General features: G+C 43.2%; 1 long non-coding RNA gene across 1 annotated transcript in view; it reads left to right on the top strand.

The window, feature by feature from the left end:
- Positions 1-15858, top strand: part of LOC117867718 — a 28061-nt gene extending 12203 nt beyond the window's left edge. The window contains exons 2-3 of the long non-coding RNA XR_004643482.1: positions 14084-14167; positions 15514-15858. This is a non-coding gene — a long non-coding RNA (uncharacterized LOC117867718). The remainder of the gene's footprint in view (positions 1-14083; positions 14168-15513) is intronic.
- The last annotated feature ends 634 nt before the right edge of the window (positions 15859-16492 follow it).

Here is a 16492-nt window from a genome sequence, read left to right as displayed (position 1 = left end):
TGTCAAATCGACTAGTCCCTTTTCTTCGCTCACTTTGATTTTGTTGTAACCCTATCCCACAAAGATGAATAGCTCGAATCTGTTAAAGAGCTTTCTGCCGATGTGCGCAAGGCATCCAACTTTGTCAATGGAATGATTGTCAGTAGTCTGATGTCCTCCGTCCACTTCCTGCTCCCCAACGACCCCTTTGAGACCCAGATCTGCCGGATCCTGAACAATACGGAGAACTGACTCAACTCCAAGTTCTGACTACAGAGTGGCCTCCTCTGTTGCAAGAGTTGTTTTTACGTTCCAGAGGGACAACTTAGGCCTCAGGTTGGGCCAGCCTTAGGGGAGGGTGATGTGATAGACTGTCCATGGCACCATCGTTAAAGGGGCACCATGGTCAGGAAGCAAGAAGCCGGACACAGACCTGGCCCCCACATTGCCTCCAGCCTTGCCCCTCGCTGTGCTTCAGCTGAATGACACTGAAGGCTGCACAGCACAGGCAGTGCTGGGACACCAAGCAGGACCGCCTGGCCGGGGCAGAGCTGGGGGTGTCCCGGTAAGGGGGAGAGCATGGTTTTTCCCAGATCTGGCCCCTCCCAGCACAATCTCCAACAGCTAACCACATGGCACACATGGGTGGCGCATGGGGTTGACGCCTTTACACTCTTGCCTGTTCAGAGCCCTGTTCACAAGAGGGAGGGCCATAAAAGGCCACGCACTTGTGGCAGAGCGCTATCTTCCTCTTCCCTCCAACCTCCTTCCCCTATATGACCACCTCTGCCCTCCACCTCCCTCAACTCCCAACCCCTCCTACACTCTCCCACTCCTTCCCACCCTTCCTCAACTTGACTCCATGCTCCTTTCCTAGGGTTCCCAAAGGGCAAGAGTGCAGGGCTGTCACAGAAGAACAAGAGACACTGGCTGAGGTGGGATGGGAGTTGAGGAAGGCTGGATGCTGGGGTAGGATGAAGAGGATCCATCCACAGCCCCAACCTTCCGCAGCAATGGGGGAAGGGGGAGGCTGTGGGGATGGGGGTGATATGGGTGGGGGAAGAGCCAATGGAGGCAGCAGGGGCCAGGGGGGATAGGTGGGGATCAGCAGGGGTCAGGGGGGATAGGTGGGGAGGCCGCAGGGGGCTATGGCCAATGGGTGGGGTGGGGTGGAGAGACAGCAGGGTCCAAGGGCAATGGGGGGGAGCCCAGAGAAGCAGTGGGAGCCAGGGACACCAAAATACAAGTTTGCCCAGGGCACCATTTTCCCTAAGGCCAGTCCAGGCCTCAGGTATTGAACTATGTCACAATTCACTGATTGCAGACCATTTTGGCTAATTTAAGACCTGGAATCTGGTCTTGAGGAGTTTCTGCTGTCCAGCCTATGAGCTTACATCGAAGATTGCACAAAGTCCTGCAACCTCTGTGTCCATATCAAGAACACATGATCAAAGCCCCTAGGTGCCCTCCAGCCTCTTCCCATACTGCCTTTTCCTTGGTTTGCTATCTCAATGGACTTTGTTTTAGAACTGTCACACTCTCAGGGACACTCAGTAATCCTGGTTGCTGTCCACCTTTTAACAAAGATGGCACACTTCATCCCATGCTGTACTGTGCCTACCATAGATCTTCCTGGAAAATGTCTTCTGCTACCATTGTATTTGATTTGGGGCCCCTGTTCATCTCCTAATTCCTGAGGGAATATCTCAGACTCCTTGGCATTGAGTCCCTCACTTTCTCCACCTATCATCTGCAGACTAATGGGCAAACAAAGAGAGTCAATCAAATCGTGGAGAAGTATCTTCGCTGCTTTCTGAGTTACCACCAGGCTGTCTGGTTCCCCCTGCTGTGCTATGCTGAATTCACATATAACAATGCAATCCATGCCTCAACCCAAGATAGTCCATTCTTTGCAAACTATGGCTTTCACCTTCCTCTTCCACCCAGACTTACCTGTGATTTCCCCAGTATTGGTTGCTGCAGATTCAACCTCCCACCTACCAGATGCACCAGAAGCTCAAGGGACACTTGCAGTTTTCCAAAGAAGCCTATAAGTACCATGTGTATCAAGAGCGACAGGCTGCCCACAATCTGGCCATAGAGGACAAGGTGTGACACTCTGCCCAGAACCTTAGATCAAGCTGCCCATCTGCCAAACTAGACTACCAATAACTGGCCCCCTCAAGATAACAGGTGAAGCCAGTGGCCTTCAGGCTACAGCTGTCTGAATCCTAAAAGATCCACTCATTTTCACACCTCACTGTTAAAGACCTACACTGAGAACCTGTACCCAAACCACTCCAACCCACCACTACTGCCCATAACAGTCCTTGGACACGAGGAGTGCTTGAACCACAGAATTCTCAATTCTCAGCAAGTTAGGGGAAGGCTCCAGAACCTGGTGGACTGGGAAGGCTTCTGTCTGGACAAGTGATCTTGGAAACCAGTAGAAAACATTCATGCTCCAGACCTATTGCGAGAATTCCAAGGGGAGAATGCCAAGAAACTGAGGTGCCCTTGGGCAAAGCTGGGGAGGGAAATACTGTCAGGAAGCAGGGCCTGCAGCACAGCCAGTCTCCAGGCAATCTTACCAGCACAGCTGGCCTGTAGTAGGCTGCTTAATTGGTATATCGCCTGATTGGGTGGAAAAATCAGCAGACCAGCTCTTAAGCCCAGCAGCAGCTCAACAACTGCTCAAAGCTTTCACCCATGGTTGTAATACTCCTGCCTTGGACCCAAGTCTGCCTGTTCTTTTCCTTTCTCTGGGTAAGTTCTGACCCTCAGCTCTGATTTCTGACTTTAGCTCTGGCCTTGGACGCCAGTTCTGACCCTGGGCAGGGACTCCTGGCTAGTGACACCTGCTCCAACCACTAGGCCTGATGCCTGATCCATCCACTAGGCATAATTTGTCCCAGTCACTGACAACTAGCAAATGTTTAAGTTAGTAAAAGAAAGGAAATTCTGTATTAGTTGTGGTATTAATTTCTCTTGTATAGCCCCAGATTTCGGTGTGTTTTATTATTGTAGTTGCTGTTATCTATCTTTCTAAGATACTTATATGGCTCCTATTGCTGTAGTAGCTGAGAGACTCTTGGTTTTTAAAGAATTTATCTTCATAATACCATTGTGAGGTGGGAAAGTACTGTTATCCCACTTTTACAGACGAGGAACTCAGGCACAGAAAGAGACTAAGTGACTGCCAATGCGGTCATACAGAAAGTGTGTGGCACAGTATGAAACCGAACACAGGCATATGAACTGATGGCTGTTAGGCACAGTGCTTTGTAAGGAGCAGAGCTAGATGATTTGCAATAAGCCATTTTTTCACATAAAATGGCTTTTCTATTAAGTGGAGAATTTTGTGAAGAGATTTGTTTTCATCAAAAAAATGTCAGGTTTCCTTCAGAAAATCAAAAAGTGTGAAATGTGTTCAGCTGTGTCATTAAAGACATGAACATGCCAGCATGCCTTCCTAGTCCTGCTATATCCACTGACCCTAGCACCTAAGAGTGCAGGGCAGATGACCCAGCAGATCAGCAGCCTAGGCAATGTGGTAGATACTATCATCTCACTGTCCTTCAGGACTCAGTCCCAGCTGTTCCTTGGTGCACACTCAAGATAAAACTGCCTTGAACTGCATGACATTATATGCCTCCGGACTGTTCACAATGTGGTTTTCCTGAAGGAGCATATGAGGGCGGGGAGGGGGGAGTTCAGCTTCTTCTGGCTGTGCCCCCACACAAAGCCATGCTCTGTAGGTGGTGTGTGTTGCTAATGTGCATTGCTGTCCAAAAGGCATGCTCACGGGCAGCACAACAGCATATCTTTTCCAGGGCACACAGTGCAGGCATCACCTCTAACTGTTGCAGCCCCTGGAAACAATGCAGCATGCCCTCACCAATGTATATGTTCATAAACCATTGCTATTCGTGTATTTAGTTAAGTATCTCCTCATGGTAACATCTATTGTTGTCCTGCTATGAAATGATATGTCTAAAACATTTTTTTGGGGGGAAAGGCAAAAGCACACCTTGATTTAAGGCTTGCTATGTCACATGAAGATGAGGAAAGGGAGTTTCATCAGTTCAGAAAAACTGTGTCCATCCTGTGCCTTAGGGAATGGAGGTCTTGTGACCCAATCACCTCTCAGGTATTTCCCAACTAGCAAAAAAATAAAAATGATAATCAATGTTAGGATCATCACAAGCTCATAACTTCATGCCCAGCCAAGTTAATGTGCATCAGTTGTTTTTGTTTTCTGGCTGCCTGTGCATTGCATTATTCCTTGCTTCTGTTAGCACCTTTAAAATGAGCCTTAATTATATTTATGAATAGAGACTTTTCAAGCATTAGAGGGTTTTGTTGCCTTAGGACCTAATCTGGCATATTTCTCAAATACTCCTTTAATCACAAGTGCAGTTCCATTAACTTCAATGAAATCATGTTTTCACCAGAGTTGAATTTTGCTCAAGACGATATCACTGGTGGTCAGTAACTGTTGGCCCAGTATGTGTGATTATGTGTCTGTGGCACATGTGAGAAGAGAGTTAGTTAGACTTTTAACAAATATAAAGCCTGATCCTATACCCATTAAAGTCAACAGGAGCTTTGCAACTGATTTCAACGGGTGCTTCACTAGACCCACCAAGACTGGTAAAAAGCTGTGTTTCTGTGTGGTGATATTGCCTACATTGAATTAAATTATGTTATTGTCAGGGACCAAAATTTAACAGCAATTCTGTACTCCCATAAATGGCCAAAATTCCTCATCTGTTATTGAATCTGGACCACTTAAAAATTACAGGTTTTGTTTTAATTACTACTGGCTCCATACAAAAGTACGAGGTCATGAGGAATAGATTTCTGCTTGCTATTACTCAAAAGATCCAGACATTCTACTCCATTCTGCAGGCAATTACATTTGTCAGATCATTTATTTTATTGCTTGAAGCTATATTTTTTCTAGATTTCCCTTGTTTTATGCTGTCTCATTTAAAGGGATAAAGAATCAATTCCTTTTTTGTCTATATTGGGAAAAATAAGTTACAAACAGCTTCCATGATGTTGTTCTATTCATATCCCTGGAATGATTAAATTTGGCACAAACATACATGAGGAGAAATGCAAAACCAGAAGAGGAGGCCTTATAATTTATTTTCTGTAGGCTCTAATTAGACATATATGCCAAACTGCCAACTGTAGTCTTTCAAATAAAAACCATATACTGAGGCCAGATATAGAGTTTTATCTTTTAAATATAGCTTCTAAAGAATTCTAGGAGTAGCTCGCATCATATAATCACAATTTCACAATAACTCTTTTTAAAATATGGCAGGTTTGGTTTACACTAAAACCTAACTTTGAATTCTTTCATAACAATAAATGCCAGTTACCCTGTATAAGTGTCCTCTGCTATCAATGATCCCACTGATAGCACTCCATTCAAACCAGTCTGCTGCTCCAGATACACAGACACCACCACCTAGAAGCAAGGATTTAAATGACTTCTTAGAAGTGAAATGTGTAAAATGACTTCAGACAATAGTAGATCTTTATTAATTCCATTTAAAGACAAGTCATTTGAGAGTTTAAATATTACAAACATGCTTTTTATAGCTATGGACTTGATATTATTTATTATTTATTGAGCACCAACAATATGCTCAGCACTATATGAGATGAAGCAAATGAAGATATTCCCTGCTCCACCTATCTTATTATCTGAATTGGAATCCTTTCTGCGCCATCAGAAATTGCATGGAGCACCAACAAGGCTCCTCCATCCTTGTCTATCCTGGGCCACTCTTTGCACGTTCTCTATGTTAAGTTCAATAAGTTTTCCCTCTCCAATAGCATTTGACAGATCCTTTCAATTGGCCCCTTTTGCGTGTTCCTCCAGCTGACCAGTGGCACACCTGCCATGGCAGACACAATTTGGCTTCATTCTTAATACATGTCCCAGAAATTTTCATCTTCTTTTCTGGATCACTTTGATGAACTCTCTGATGAATCTTGGTGTTCGTTATAAATTCATTCCATTTAATACTTAGTATTTTCTAAGGTATTTACTTACACGGTCATTCAGATGACTGTCTTTACTTTGGGTGGATTTTCAGCTTTCACATCTGTATGTTAAGATGGAAATAACATTTGAATTGAAGATTTGGGATAGCTTGGTGATTTGAGCATTAGCCTGCTAAACCCAGGGTTGTGAGTTTAATCCTTGAGGGGCCACTTAGTGTTCTGGAGCAAAGTCAGTACTTGGTCCTGCAAGTGAGGGAAGGTGTGGAACTGGACTCAATGACCTTTTGGGGGCCTTTCCAGCTGTATGTGATAGATAGGTATATTAAGACAGAAATGGAGAAGACAGGATCCATCAGGAAGACTAGAGGAAAGAATAAGCGGCTCAGCTAGTGCAAATCAATTGCTCCATTGAAATCAACACATGGTTAATATATGGTTGCATTCACTCCTGGAAGGCATCACACAGGAAGCAAGCCATTAGGTAGGATCTGAATGTAGTAGCTTGACACCCCAGGATGGGGCTGGTAGATTGAGGTGATGGGAACACTGAGGATCTCTTCCTGGAAATGTTTAAAGTGAATGGAACAATACTACAATTCTAAAATTAAATGTTTAAAACATATTAGTATATTACAGGAATAATTTTTGTGATTGTTACATGCAAGTATAGCTGCACACCTCTTCTCCTAAAAGTGTCTCATCACACATCCATACAGGGCATGAACTTCCTAGCATTGTTTTCTGATTTTCCTTCTTTAATACATAAAAAGAGATTTTATAACCACAGCCCTACCCACTCATGTTTGTAAATATATACGGGATTATGAAATCATAGAATCATAGTAATATAGGACTGGAAGACACCTTGATAGGTCATCTAGTTCAATCCCCTGCACTGACGCAAGAATAAGTATTATCTAGACCGTCCCTGACAGGAGTTTGTCTAATCTATTCATAAAAAAACCCAATGAGAGAGATTCCACAAACTCCCTAGGTCAGCATTTCTCAAACTGGGGTCCACAGACCCCTAGGGATTCCTGAGGGTACTCCAGAGAGTCTGCCAGCCCCGCTGATCAACTCCTCCCCCTCCCTTGCTCAACTCCTCCCCCTCCCTCCCAGCACCTACTTCACGCCGGGGAACAGCTCCGTGCCACTCCCGGAAGTGGCCAGCACATCCCTGTGGCCTGGGGAAGGGCACAGGGGAGTTCTCCACGTGCTGCCCCCACCCCAAGCACTGACTCTGCAGCTCCCATTAGCCGGGAACTGCGGCCAATGGGAGCTGTGGGGGCGGTGCCTGTGGGTAGGAGCACAGAGGGGGCAGGAGCATGGAGATCCCCTGGCCCCCCACCTAGGAGCCACTGCCAGAGGGATGTGCTGGTCACCTTTGAGAGCCACCTGAGGTAAGTGCTGCCCCCCCGTCCCCCTCCTGCATCCCAGCTGGGATAGTTTGCTCTTGCGCCCTTATAATGTCTCTTTACAAAACTGCTAGCTCACCTGAACTTTTTCCCCTTTGACTTGCTTCCCATGGCATCTTACTGACCAATTCTCTGAGATTGCTAAAGTCTGCCTTCTTGAAGTCCATTTTATTTATCTGCTGCTTTCCCTTCTACCATTCCTTAGAATCAAGAACTGTATAATTTCATGATCACTTTCACCCAAGCGGCCTTCTGCCTTCAAATTCTCTACTAGTTCCTCCCTGTTTGTCAGAATCAAATCTAGAATAGCCTCTCCCCTACTTTCTTTCTCTACCCTCTGTAATAAAAAGTTGTCTTCAATGCATTCCAGTGCATTCCAACACTCTGTTCATGTCACAAAGTGTTTACTTATGGTTTACAATGTGGGTGGGGGGGAAATGAAATGTAAGGACACAAGTCTGCATTCTTGCCTAGGGAATTAACCACAGTTTGTTCACAGTTCAAGAAACAGAGCCCCTAAAACTCTATGTATCACTAATTCAGGTCATAGATCTCATTTTCTTTACAGTTAGAATGGTCCAATGGTCAAGCATGGCTGTGAAAGATGTTTGTGGCCAAATCACATTATAAAATATTTTTTCTTACCTGTGCTAATAAGCAATTTGTTGTCTGACTTTCTCATCATGATATGCCCATTTGAGAATATAGTGAAACATGACTGAGGAAACCTAGTGTAAAATCATCAGGCCATATTCTCCGCTAGTGTAAATCAGTGTAGTCCCAAATTATACCAGCTGAGGACCTGGCCCTTAGGACTTTTAGGAGTGAGAGAAACTAAAGCATCAGATCTAGTCACCTGCTTTTATCAAGTGAACTTGGATAAATTCTGTTGTGGGAAGAGAGGTAAATATAGGTAAATGTGCAGCGTTTCTAAATGTAGTGCTTGTGAAATATACCAGATCTTTCTGCTAAGACATGGCCTTTTTTCAAAAATGAAAATTTTCACCTCATTGGTTTTCAAACTTTCAATTTTTTGATGAAACCCAAAAAGAGGAAAAAAATGTTTTTTTGGTTTTCCCTTTTCCTCTTTCTCATTCTCCTCTTTCCCCTCCTCCCTTGCTTTGGAGATGAAATAGAAAAAGGAAAAAGAGGAGACAAAAGCAAACCCAGAAAGAAGGAAGAGAAAGGGGGGGGGGGGAACCGAGAAAGGAAAACCTGAAAAAATTGTGGTTAAAATTTGTGATTAAAATGTTCACAAAAATATTTCACCAAAAAAATGCAAAACCCGAAGAACAAACATTATTTTGGATTTTTAAAGAAAAATCTGTTCAATTTTTCACTTAGTTATATTTATTTGTATAGATAAGAAGCAGGAAGGTGAGGACTTGAGAGAGGAGGAAAGACTGTGGGATGAAACAAGGGAGAGGCAAGGAGGGAGGTGGGAGCTGGAGAAAAGGATGGGCTGAAGAGTGACAGGAGCAAGGAAGGTTTCAGAATAGCAGCCGTGTTAGTCTGTATACACAAAAAGAACAGGAGTACTTGTGGCACCTTAGAGACTAACACATTTATTTGAGCATAAGCTTTCGTGGGCTACAGCCCACTTCATCGGATGCATAGAATGGAACACACAATAAGAAGATATTTATACATTCAGAGAACATGAAAAGGTGGTAGTAACCATACCAACTGTAAGAGGCCAATCTATTGAGATGAGCTATCATCAGCAGGAGAGGGAAAAATACCTTTGAAGTGATAATCGAGATGACCCATAGAAGGTGTGAGGATACTTAACATGGGGAAATAGATTCAATTAGTGTAATGACCCAACCATTCCCAGTCTCTGTTCAAACCTAAGTTAATTGTATCAAATTTGCATATTAATTCAAGTTCAGCAGTCTCTCTTTGGAGTCTGTTTCTGAAGTTTTTTTATTGCAAAATTGCCATCTTCAAGTCTGTCACTGAGTGGTTAGTGAGGTTGAAGTGTTTTCCCACTGGTTTTTGAATGTTATGATTCCTGATGTCAGATTTGTGTCCATTAATTCTTTTGTGTAGAGACTGTCGGTTTGGCCAATGTATATGACAGACAGGCATTGCTGGCACATGATGGCATATATCACGTTGGTACATGTGGAGGTGAACGAGCCCCTGATGGCGTGGCTGATGTGATTAGGTCCTATGATGGTGTCACTTGACTAGATATGTGGACAGAGTTGGCATCAGGCTTTGTTGCAAGGATAGGTTCCTGGGTTAGTGTTTATGTTATATGGTGTGCAGTTGCTGGTGAGTATTTGCTTCAGTTTGGGGGGCTGTCTGTAAGCGAGGACTGCTCTGTCTCCCAAGATCTGTGAGAGTGAGGGATCATCTTTCAGGATAGGTTGTAGATCTTTGATGATGCACTGGAGAAGTTTTAGTTGGGGGCTGAAGGTGACAGCTAGTGGCGTTCTGTTATTTTCTTTTTTGGGTCCTGTAGTAGGTGACTTCTTGGTACTCTTCTGGCTCTGTCAATCTGTGTTTTCACTTCAGCAGGTGGGTATTGCAGTTTTAAGAATGCTTGATAGAGATCTTGTAGGTGTTTGTCTCTGTCTGAGGGATTGGAGCAAATGTGGTTGTATCTTAGAGCTTGGCTGTAGACAATGGATCATGTGGTGTGTCCTGGATGGAAGCTGGAGGCATTTAGGTAAGTATAGTGGTCAGTAGGTTTCCAGTATAGGATGGTGTTTATGTGACCATCACATATTAGCACAATAGTGTCTAGGAAATGGACCGCTTGTGTGGACTGGTCTAGGCTGAGGTTGATGGTGGGATGGAAATTGTTAAAATCATGGTGGAATTCCTTGAGGGCTTCTTTCCATGGGTCCAGATGATGAAGATGTCATCAATGTAGCGCAAGTAGAGTAGAGGCGTTAGGGGACGAGAGCTAAGGAAGCGTTGTTCTAAGTCAGCCATAAAAATGTTGGCATACTGTGGGGCCATGCGGGTACCCATAGCAGTGCCGCTGACTTGAAGGTATATATTGTCCCCAAATGTGAAATAGTTGTGGGTAAGGACAAAGTCACAAAGTTCAGCCACCAGGTTAGCCGTGATATTATTGTGGATACTGTTCCTGATGGCTTGTAGTCCTTCTTTGTGTGGAATGTTGGTGTAGAGGGCTTCTACATCTATAGTGGCCAGGATGGTGTTTTCTGGAAGATCACTGATGGACTGTAGTTTCCTCAGGAAGTCAGTGGTGTCTCGAAGATAGCTGGGAGTGCTGGTAGCGTAGTGCCTGAGAAGAGAGTCCACATAGCCAGACAATACTGCTGTTAGGGTGCCAATGCTTGAGATAATGGGGTGTCCAGGATTTCCAGGTTTATGGATCTTGGGTAGCAAATAAAATACCCCTCGTCGGGGTTCTAGGCATGTCTCTGTAAAGATCTGTTCATGTGCTATAGCTGGGAGTTTCTTGAGCAGATGGTGTAGTTTCTTTTGGTAATCATCAGTGGGATTAGAGGATAATGTAGAATGTGGAGTTAGAGAGCTGCCTAGCAGCCTCTTGTTCATATTCCAACTTATTCATGATGACGACAGCACCTCCTTTGTCAGCCTTTTTGATTATGATGTCAGTTGTTCCTGAGGCTGTTGATGGCGTTATGTTCAGCACGGCTGAGGTTATTGGGCAAGTGATGCTGCTTTTCCACAATTTCAGCCCGTGAACATCAACGGAAGCAATCTATGTAGAAGTCCAGTCTGTTGTTTCGACCTTCAGGAGGAGTCCATGCAGAATCCGTCTTTTTGTAGTGTTGGTAGCAAGGATTCTGTGGGTTAGTATGATGTTCAGGGGTGTGTTAATGGAAGTATTCTTTGAGTCGGAGACGGCGAAAGTAGGATTCTAGGTCACCGCAGAACTGTATCATGTTCGTGGGCCTGGAGAGACAAAAGGAGAGGTCCCGAGCTAGGACAGATTCTTCTGCTGGGCTAAGAGAATAGCTGGAAAGATTAACAGTATTGTTGGGTGGGTTAAGGGAGCTACTATTGTGGCTCCTCGTGACATGTAGCAGTTTAGACAGTTTAGTGTCCTTTTTCTTTTGTAGAGAAGCAAAGTTTGTGTTGTAAATGGCTTGTCTAGTTTTTGTAAAGTCTATCCATGAGGAAGTTTGTGTGGAAGGTTGGTTTTTCATGAGAGTATCCAGTTTTGAGAGCTCAGTCTTAATCTTTCCTTGTTTGCTGTATAGGATGTTGATCAGGAGCAAGGAAGGTGGGCAAAGCTGGGTGAGCTACATAAAGTAGGGAAGTGTAGTCATAACATGAGCCAGTGGGTGGTGAGAGCTCATAAATAGTTCTGTGTTGTCAAAACCAAATCTAATATGATGAACCCTATGCACATAGGCACATTCAAGAGCTTTGACCGTAGGTATTTTGGTAACAAATATATTTGGATAAAGCAAATTAAGCTGGGAGATTGACACTCCTTTGTCAAACCATGTTTTCCCTATTAACGTGCTGATGTGGAGAGAACTACTTCTTTCTCAGGCCCATTGTCCAACTCTCAGCACTTGCAGTGATGGCTGAGGAAGGAATTGCCTTGAGGTAAACTGGAAGAGCTGGGTGTGAAACTTGCACTCCTGCTCATTCTGCTTACATTCCTGCTACTGCTGGTTCATTCACTTTCTTGAGTACTGGATTCATTCACAAATTGGAAGCATCCCATCCGGCCACTATCTAGCATATTTGGTAATTGATGGAACCCAAATTAGTGTTGTAGTGTTGCAGAGCTTTGGTCAGTGTGCCTCTGGCTACATTGCAGGGGAAATATAAAATGTTTTATTGACCAAAGCTCCATCAATCAAGGAGCAAAATACAGTTTGATAATCAAATATTAAAGAAAATATATTGTTACGGTGTATTTTGTATGCTTGTAAATACCGCAACTCCATTTGAAGAACAATGTTCACCATTACACACTGATAATATTTAGGAATTTTGTTTAGTTAACCTAAAAATACTTCCTGAGGGGACTGAAAAATTAACATATGTATTACTGGATATCTGCCATTAATGAATGTCAGAAAGAAGTCAAAGACTAATATGGACCTTCCCTGTTAAGAGCATAAATACCTGGGGATCAAAGCTATCACTCTGACAGCAATTGAATTGGTGACTTAATTGACCATAAGAAGCATTTTCCTTTCTCACTAATCTGGATTTCCCTGTGCTACCAGAATTGCAGATGAAAGTGAAACCCATCCCTGACCTTCCTTGATGAGCAAAATGCTTTCCCCTCTCATGTACAGAAATGACAATATTTTTGGATGCAGTGTAGTTGCAGCCGTGTCCATCACATATTACCTCACCCACCTAATCTCTCTAATATTTTGGAGAGATTTACAAGCTTTGGGAACTACAAAGAGAAGGTGTCAGTAAAGTCGTGTTCAAGCTCCCATTCATTCTGCTGTGCCCTGACCCATAAAGAGATGTTAGAGAACATTTCAAAACTTGTCAGTTTATATCCTCCCAGTCAACTACATTTCCTGATTCTAAATTCAGTGGTGCAGCTGTATAGTTACATTTGTCAACATATAATGTGTGCTAGAAATAAGACTGTGTAGTTATTTACGTTTGATTTGATTAGAGCAGTAGTTCTCAAACTGTGGGTTGGGACCCCAAAGTGGGTTGCAACCCCATTTTAATGGGGTCACCACGGCTGACTTAGACTTGCTGGGGCTTGGGGCCAAAGCCCCACCGCCCGACGCCAAAGCTGAAGCCCGAGGGATTCAGCCCTGGGTGGCAGGGTTCAGGTTACAGGCCCCCTGGCTGGGGCTGCCTTTGGGCTTTGGGTTTGATCCCTTCCCCGCCTGGGGCTGTGTGGGGCTCAGGCTTTGGCCTCCCTACCCGGGGCAGTGGGACTCGGATGGGCTCAGGCTTCGGTCCCTGCTTCTGGGGTCGTGTAGTAATTTTTGTTGTCAGAAGGGGGTTGTGGTGCAATGAAGTTTGAAAACCCCTGGATTAGAGCATGGGACTGAGAGACGGGTAATCTTTGCTCCAATCCTGTCTCTGCCCTGACTCCCTGTGTAGCCTTGGACATGTCCCTTAGACTTAGAGCCCGATTTTTCAAGATATCCAGGCCCCTAATTCCCAATGAAATCACTAGGAGTTAGGTGCCTAAATACTTCAAAAAATCTGGTTGTTAAGCTCTCTGTGACTTGGTTTCCCCATCTATAAACTAGGAGTAATTATAATACCTACCTCACAGTACAGTCATAAGACTTCATCAATTAGGCCCAGTTTCAGGAAAGTACTTCAGCAGGTGCTTATGTTCATTCATATTCAGGAAAACATGCTTACATGTTTTCCTTAATAGGGATGCTTACTTGAATCAAAGCTTAATATTTACAAAGTGCTTCAAGATCTCCAGATAGAAGCTGGTATGTAAGTGTTAAGTGCTATTAGTTATTTCTAGTTGGTGCCTAAATATGTACTTCATGTAAATTAGCCAAGGGATTTTATTGCAATATATGACATCTCTTATGCACACTGATTTTACAATTTCACATGTAATTTTAAACTATGTAGAGCTACGTTAAGATTTCTCCACATGCTATTAAACATTAGATGAAGCTGATCACTTCACAGCACATTAGCTTGTTTACATTTATCCTGATCGTGCGCACTGTCTCTTTTATTCACAGAGTCTTTGGATGAATTATATTTTGTTGACAGAGTTTGAAGAAGAAGCAAATGAAATCAGGTCATAATGCCACTTTCAAGAGCAGGTAAGTTCATTGTGAAGCTCAGTGAATGAAATGGAATTTACTGCCGTAATTACAGATGGAGAACAATGATTTTTTTTCTCCCCTCAGAAGGCTTTTTGTTCTAGTTCTTAATTTAACTAAACATTATTTTATTGACAAAGTCTGAACAAGAAGCAAATGAAATTAATTCAAACCATTCAAAAGTAAGTTGCTATGAATACAGAGCTGGGATTTTCTATTTTAGTTCCAGCTTTTTGCTTTATGACCCCAGTGGGCTAGCACAGAGACCAGAGGCTCAATGGTAAAACAATGAGATCATATTTCCTTTTGTGCCAAAATTTAAATAGCATTTACTTCCCAGCTAATTTCAGTTACTACTTTTCAAGCAGATACCAAAATAGATACTGTGCTTTTCTTTTGGCTGGTAAATTACAGACAGGCTTTATCTCATCCTGGTGAGATTGATATGTAATCAGGGAAATAATTTTATAGTATATAATTTTCTCACATGATAAGAAGGGTAGGCACTTTTCCGATAAAGTGGATGAATATGAAATCTCCTGGCTTATTTAAGTAATAATAAATATTTGGTCCTTTGGGAGTACCCTAGGAATTCTCACACACATACACACACATACTTCCCAACTTCACAGGGGTATTGTGAGGATACATTTCTTAGTGCGTGTCAGGTGATAAGTGCCACAGAAATGCCTATAAATAAGTCTCACACATACCCACACTCTTTTGCTCGCGTTTCTCACGTTTTGGTTATCACTCCTCCACTTTTCTGTCTTATGGCTGCCATTATTGTCATAAGGTCAAACATTCTGTATAGAGAGGTAATCACAAATGACAAACTAAGATATTTCCCTGCATATTTAGGACCCTATTTCTGGATGAGGGTGCGTTGCATGAGCAGCATGCAGTGAAGACTGTATTAATAGCCCTTTTTGGAGAGCTGTGTTTGAAGGTGCCTGGGACTTGAGATCAGAGAGTTCAGTCAGTGTCTGGAGACTAAAAGCAGAACCTTACCAATAAACTCTCCCTTACAAAGTCAGGCGAGAGCTATTGCCACTGGAGAATGGGGCCTGTGGAGGCAGGTATTCCAACAGAACTGATTGGTCTAGCTTCTCTGTACTTACTGCCAGGGCCGACGAGAGTGGGTTCGGGTGCCGGTGAAAAAAAATTTTCGGGCCCCCCAGCAAGGGCGGACCGGCTAAACAGGGCCGACGAGAGGTGGGGGGGAGCCGGGGAAGCCTGGCCCCCTTCCGGACCGCCAGGCCCAGTAATTTGTACCGGCTTCGCCTCCCTCTCGTCGGCCCGCTTACTGCACCATTTATATGTAACTTCTGTTCTTCCAATTTCAGTTAAAAACCAAATCAAACAATGGAAGCACATTGAACGTATAGGAATGAAGCCTCACACCCTGAAACAACTTCAACTGATACAAAACACAGCAGCCCACATGCTTAGCAACATGAAAACACCACTCCAGTGCTCTGCTCTGTTCTCTACACTGGCTCCTTATAGAATACAAAGTGGAGTTCAAGATCTCTTTCTCTTCCAAGGTCTCAAGTTCAAGGTCTCAAAAATATTCAAAGCTGTCCATGAGATAGCCTTCACCTCTACAACCATGGAAATAAAGCTGTCAGCCATTTAAAGGAGGCTCTTGAGTGCAAGAGACAGAACTTCCAAAAAGCCCATGAAAGCTTATGCCCAAATAAATTTGTTAGTCTCTAAGGTGCCACAAGGACTCCTTGTTGTTTTTGCAGAACTTCCAAAGGAACTGAATCTAGACAATGGAAGTCACACTTGCAAGAGGTAAGAATGGCCATGGAGCCAACCACTACCAGAGCTAAATACAAAACTCACTTACACACCCACACCCACAGCTATTTCTCATACTGGCTTGGAAGGAAGAAAAACAATATATTAAGAAAGAGACTATTATTGTGATTTTTATTTTTAAATACTTAGGAGGCACTCAGATATAATGGTGATGCAGGCCACATAATAACCAAAATATCTGAATTGAGATAGAAGAGATAGAAGCACTTTGATACAGTTTTTCCTGTTTACATACAATAAGAAGTGGATGTGGTTAAGTGAGAAATCAAAATATTTATTTCCATCTGAGAGACGGAACATCTAAAGCTCTGGGGAAGAAAGTATTAAATAAAAATGATAAAGTTTTGGATCCAGGTACCCAAAGAAATATAATTGAATAACTAGGATTGTGATAAATGCTAATCAGAGCTGCCAAAGAAAAGAGCTGAAGATAAAGTAATGGAAATTCCCTTTGTTACCTAAATGTCTGCTTAAAAAACTGTAAGCAGTCAATAACAC

The sequence above is a fragment of the Trachemys scripta genome, chromosome 1 (assembly GCF_013100865.1).
Source record: "Trachemys scripta elegans isolate TJP31775 chromosome 1, CAS_Tse_1.0, whole genome shotgun sequence".
In the NCBI taxonomy this organism is placed as follows: Eukaryota; Metazoa; Chordata; order Testudines; family Emydidae; genus Trachemys; species Trachemys scripta.
This window is presented reverse-complemented; position numbering and strand designations above follow the sequence as displayed.